This window comes from Amblyomma maculatum, chromosome 3, assembly GCF_055883805.1.
Source record: "Amblyomma maculatum isolate TAMU_Amacu chromosome 3, ASM5588380v1, whole genome shotgun sequence".
Taxonomy (NCBI): domain Eukaryota; kingdom Metazoa; phylum Arthropoda; class Arachnida; order Ixodida; family Ixodidae; genus Amblyomma; species Amblyomma maculatum.
This window is the reverse complement of record NC_139346.1, coordinates 149,931,759-149,938,325: the sequence shown is the minus strand read 5'-3', so window position 1 is coordinate 149,938,325 and position 6,567 is coordinate 149,931,759.

Genomic DNA, 6,567 nt, shown 5'->3' with positions numbered 1-6,567 from the left:
GAGGGACCTGAGCTTCTGTGGCGGAAACGAAGCGACAGTGAAAACAGAAGAAAATTGTGTCTGTTTTTTTTTCTTTTTTTGTCAGAGCAAGAGCAGTAACTGGAAGAACCTTTGAATTGCGCTTAGCAGCTAGGACATGTGGACATTCAAAATTTTATCATTTATGCCTAAAACGTCACCAGATTTCGCACTAGTAGGCACCTATCTGTGCTATATATAGTGTATATAAGATTTTTAACTCCCTAATCAAAACAGGGATATTCAATTTCGAACAAACTGAGCGACTTTTAGGACGGAAACCTTTCTAGGCCCATGTGACGAAATCTCGTGCGCAAGAGTTGAGTTGTGTGCGTGATCTGTGCATCAGATCTGTGCATGGGACCTATGCATTGATGTGTCACTCGCCAATAAAGGATGTATGAGGAGAAAAATTAGCTGTCAATCATCCCGATCACGTCATCAGAAAAACAAAAATCCCCCGATCACCACCGCGAATTAAACCTCCATCTCTTAGACTCACAGCCGAGCGCTTTAACCAACTGCGCCACGCCTGGGATCGCGGAACGCAAATCGCAATTCTTGTTTACCGTGAAGATGATAGTAGCGATGACAATGACGACGCAATTAGTAATAACGACAATGATGACAATCTCGATGATAAGGATGGTGCATTTAGTTGATAATGATAACGCGAGCAAACGTAATGCACCGTGCGCAGCAACAATGGCCACGCTATCACATTTCCGCAGTGTATATTCCACGGTGTTCTCGGAATTTTTTGTTGAGCTTTTCATCAATTCCAGTTCTGTACAATAATTATATTCGCTTTTTTATAGATGCCCAATACTTACGGAAATAAAAATGAAATTCCAGAATGTATAATGACATGGAAATATTTCTTCCAAAAATATCTTTCCACAATTGACACACATCTACACATCGACATAACTATCTGGTCACGCGGCTTTTTGTTTATCGATGCCTTATCATTTGTACTGCGTATTCCGTTTCAAGATAAAATTGCACAGGTTTGCGCTGTAATTGACACTTTTTTTAACGTAGCGAAGTCTGATTTATAAGTTTGCGGAATGGTCTGATGAGCTCGGTCGTTTACGTGGCATCAGTGGTGAAATGAAAAAATCACAGTGAGCAATTAGACGGCGTCAGAACAAGTGATTTTCTCTAGCGGCTCCATATCATCGTCGTGAGTGAAGACTGAAGGAGGTCAACGAGGACCACTGCAAATAAGCTCCGAATGGAACAGTCGACTATCAGGCTCGCTGTGCACGAGAACTTGAGGTATCATTCCTATGCAATAAGAAGAGGGCCTATGTCATAAGGAAGGGCAACTCATATCAGGTAAAACTCAGAAGAACCATCTGATCCCCATCCAAGCGTTTGCTAAGCGAGCTGAAGAAACCTGAGGAGCCTCGAATTTCCGTCATTTCTGATGTCAACCGTCGTCAGCAATGAAGATGACGTCATGTTCCGCACTTTTTTTCCAGAACTCCGCGTTAATACTGCCGCGTAAGGGGAGTTGCTCGCCACCGTCGTAAAGCCCTGGATAGACAGTATATCGAAAGGAAGATTTTGTCTTTCAACTGGTTCGGCTCCAGCCCACACCTGCATCACCCAGGACTGGCTGGATGCAAATCTTCACGGCCACGTCAGTCCTAACTTGTTGCGTCCTAGTTCTCCAGATTTAAAGTCGCTCGACTTCTATGTCTTGGGCGTCGTTACGAGAGAGGTCAACAAAAAAGTAACATAACCCAAAACACTCGTTAAAGGCCTCCATGGCGGACTCAATGGCCAACATCTCTAATAACCACCTGATCCTACCATGAATCCGTTTCTGAAGACGAATTGAATCGGTTATTGCAGCGAATGGCGGATTCATTGATCAGTTGTGGAAATAAACATTAAGGAATGTAGTTGAGAAAGTCTGATGAATGTCTATCAGTTTTTGGTGACAGCAGTCAGAAAAAAAGTTAAAGCTGAGAAAATAAACCGCGCTGTATATTTCCTCAAAATGAACATAACCCAACTTGCCATCCTGCTTCTTTGTCAGTGCCTGGGGGGCTAGGGAGAAAGGGAAATGTACTTGCCCATCGAAACAGGCGCTCTTGGCTCTCTGAATCCTTCCTTTAAAAGCACTTGCCTTTTGGGCGGGAAAGAAGACGCTCGTGCAGTGTCTTAACCCGACGGCCCCGTTTGTAATTCGAAGATAGTTTTAGTTGTTTATTTGTGTTATGAACATGTCTCTGTGTCGTGACTGCATCCTCCAGCAAGATTCACCGTCTCACGATTAACTCCGCATATATGGAGATGTTCGTAGACTGCGGAAACGAAAAGCCTGACATGTTGTGAGAGCGCCTGTGCACATTAAAAGCTCTACCCGGAAGACCCTACATGTGATTAACTCTATCTCGTCATACGTTGGGAAAATACTAGAGTATAGGGGAGAAAACCTGGGCCAGGGGGCGCTGCGTCGCTCTGTGCGTCAGCGCCCTCCATGGAGACCACGTCAAAATCTACGCGCAGCCCGGCCGCGTCGTCTGCTCCCCGCCTCATAGAAAAGCATGCTGTCGTCTGCTCCGCGCTGCTTTCCAGCACGTGTTTGCGCGCGCGCGCTGGTTTGTTTCTCTCCTCCTCCGGCCGCATTGTGGCCGCCGTCGCGCTCCAACAAAGGGGGCAAGAAAAAAAAAAAAAAAAACTGGAATGAAAAAGTGACGGCGCGCTTTTTCGCAAAACTCGTGAAAGTGTTTTTCTCTCTTCTCTCTTTCGTGTTGAAACGATGGTCGTCGGTTTTCTTTTTAGGTATCTCGCACCTCTGTTTGTAACTGGCAGTGCCGCAGCAGCCATCGCGGAACCAAGTCGGCCTCAAGAAACAGATATATGTGATTAATGCTATCACTCGGCGCTTATAAAGGGAAAACACATACGTCAATCGTTCTATCCTCATACGCGATCCTGCTTCGGGAGCTCAAAACTGCGCATTCGCTAGAGGAGATAACTGAACTAGGGATTGCACAGCGTAGCTGTGGAATTAAGAAGACAAAGGTTTACTTGGAGAGATGTCCCCGCCTGCATGAAAAGTCGTCAGGCATTTGCTCGTTCTTCGTCTCGCGGAGAGAGGAAACTGCCGAAAAAATGGCATGCCTCGGCTTCTCGTCAGTGATCCAGGTCGTTAAGAAACCTCTCATCGTTAAAGGTAGATAAGTCATTGATTTCGGATGGCAGCGCCACAGCAGCGAACTCCCCCTGACCGCTGTCAGCTGGAACCAAAGGGTATACAAGGCGGCATGCTTTTGTGCCTTTGTAGGGAACGCGTCCTAAACGCGCCGAAAACAGGCACCACGGCGCCGGCAGCATCGCCTAAAACGTCTGTCCCCAAAGAGTTTAATAGGCCCCTTTCAAGTGAGCAGTCACAAATGGAAAGGAAGCTCCCCAACCAGCGCCCGGAGCACTCGTCGCTGTGTACACGCGTATCAATTCTCAACGAGAAGGCTGGACCCTTCATTCTCTGAGCAACATGGAAGTGACATCAAGAGGTGCCGCCTCAAGTCCTTCAAAATACCTGTCGCTTGCCTCTGCCTTCGAGTACCGAATTCGCGTTCATGTTGTTGTTGTTTTTTTGTCTGAGCCTGCCAAGAAGCGCTCTTTGAAAACAATGTCCGCGGCGATCAATTAGTCATAATTTCTCACTTTCGAAAGCACCGATAAAAAGCGTGCCTCCAGCCAGCCTCTATGTCAGCCGGGGCACAGAAAAAAGCAAAAATAAGAAACACCACTGGCAAAGAGCGCCGGCTTTGCGCGCACAGACGCACGACCATCCCCCCTCGTCCTCACTCTCCTTCTCCCGCTCCGCGTGCACGTGCGGCTGCCTGTAGCACGCGCTCCCGAGCGAGCGGGCTGCGCAGACTCCGCAGACAGCCACGCGCTGCGCGGGCGCGGATGCGCGTAGGTTTTGTAGTTCCTCTCCGCTCCGCTGGAAACCGAGCGCTGGCGTCGCGGAGCAAACTCCAGCTTTGGTTCCCTATATGGAACACTTTGCATTTTTTTTTTTTCCAATGCTGAGACAAGTTCTTGATAACTTTATGAGAACTCAAGCTTGGCATGTGTGCAAAGCAACGCTGAACGAATGGTGAGAATTTTAATTTTTTTCTTTGGTAAGACTGGTCCTCCGAATACCGACTATCTTTGTCATGTCGTCTACCATATATTGCGTCGGAGTGCACGTCGGCCATCCACTGGAAATCACACGCGCTTGCTCTTGCAATGCAGCAGGCCAGTTAATGCTAGTTCACATGCAAATGATAGTCAATTTCGTCATAAGCGGCGGCATTGAAGCCAGATATTTCGAAATTGGAACCTTTTCGCTTTTCCTGCTTGAGCCGCTGCAAACGCACAGATCCTTTTTTTTTTTTTTTTTTTTTTTTTTTTTTGCAACGTAGTGGCAGAAATAGCGAGCATTTTCATTTGCATTTAACTTCTCTAAGCAAGTACGTAATGCTTACTGTTTTTTTTTTTCGTTTTTTTTTTTTTGAATACTCAATTTTGGGCGCACATGATTATTCAAGGTGTACAATTCATACTTCCAGCTTATTCTGCCGAAGTTTTCTTTCGATGAGAAACCCATAACTATACTTTGTCAGGAGGATACCGCTTAAGTGATTTTTCAATTTATAATGTCTTCTCCAGAGCAACGGCATGAGCAGGGACGTAGATATGTGTTTGGTTTAAATTATGCTCTACAAAACAAAGCTGCATTGAAATTCATGCCTTCTGCGGATTTAACCACCTATGCGAGCGTCTTTTCATGAAATTACAAAAATAAACTGTTCAAGAAAGGTATACCATTCTCACTCTTCTCTCTTCAGAGCGAATGGGTATCAGGCAACAGCTAGTCTGATTTGTTAATTAGCGTAGATTTCAATTCCAAAAGCAACAAGGATTGTTCGCTTTTTTTTACATTTCGCATGTATTGCTACTATTTTCTTTCCTGTTCTCTTTCATTTTTCACAACCCTTCCGTCGTTTTGTATGCGGAGATAAATATTACCTTGGTGTTAATAATTATGAAGTTATCTGAGATTTTACAGCTGGAAAGAACTCAACAGTGAAAGAAAAGAGATGATTCCCTTCAATCGGAGCAGCTAGAGCTCTCCTACCATTCGAGTCCATCCGTTGTCAAGGCTCTGTTGCAGATTTCCAGCCGCCTACAATGTCATCTTGCCATCATTGTTCGAAATGGCATGAATGCTCCTCCATTTTTGCTTGTGTTTTTGAACAATTAACCGGATTTCTGCGCGGTTCACTAAAGCTTGTGTTTCGGTTTTTTTTTTTTTTTTTTTTCAGATCTCATAGCGAGAGCAAGGAATGGCTGCCTCTGATTCCCAGGATTTCATCTTCAAATGTTTGCCGGATTTGCATGCATCCTCTCCAGATAGGCATTGTTCTATCCCTGCAGAACTTCTGAACCCCTGGGTGCGTTATGACGTGGTGTAGCCTCCCCTCCCGGGATCACCAGAGCCCCCTCCCCAGAGCTCTTCCTCTATGCATTTTGCATATAACAAGCGGTCTCCTTTAAACTGCCAGCAGCTCAACAATGATACGAGATAGGTATACAATTTTGTATTAATGTACTCTGAATGTTGAAAGGCTGTTCACACTCTAATGAAATAGCCATTAGTTGAACCTTCCCCTCCCGTGCGTGAATTGTGCCAGCAGGCACTGAATGCATGTATCGAAGAGTCAAATAAGCATTTTTTTTTCTCAATCATTTTGCTGCCTATTTTAGTCACGTAACTATGTAAGATAAACTACTCCAAGGCTTGTAAATGCCTACGAAATGCCCAGGTTTATAATAAGACATGAATGGAAGAGCAATTGATATGACGATATAGGAAGCCCACTGTTTTCCCAACCTAGGATTGCCAATGGGTTAGGAAGGGCGTCATGATTGAGCTGTGAACGAACAGGCCAATAGTAAACGCATATTGGTAGTGCCATAGTGGATTAACGCACGACCACTGATGTCATGAACGATATATTGTCCAATGTAAGAAAAAGCAGTAATTTCTTAGAGAGCCAACGTAAGTCTGATATTGAAACACCGGTTGTCCAACATTGGACCACCGGTGGTCCAATAGCGGTGTGCTGCTTGAGGGCCGGATGCCACCGCCGCGCCGCCGCTAGTCCGGCCATGGAAACAAAAACAGTGGATAACATTTTTTTTCTTCAGAGTATTGTGTGTGTGTGTGTGTGTGTGTGTGTGTGTGTGTGTGTGTGTGTGTGTGTGTGTGTGTGTGTGTGTGTGTGTGTGTGTGTGTGTGTGTGTGTGTGTGTGTGTGTGTGTGTGTGTGTGTGTGTGTGTGTGTGTGTGTGTGTGTGTGTGTGTGTGTGTGTGTGTGCGTGTGCGCGCGCGTGCGTGCGTGCGTGCGTGCGCGAAACGACTAACTTTTCATGTCTTGTAAATCACAGTTACGTTGGCTTTGCCGTAGAATCACAAAAGCCCCTTCCGATGCCTATATGCCAACCCATCAGAAGATTACAAGAGATTGCGGAG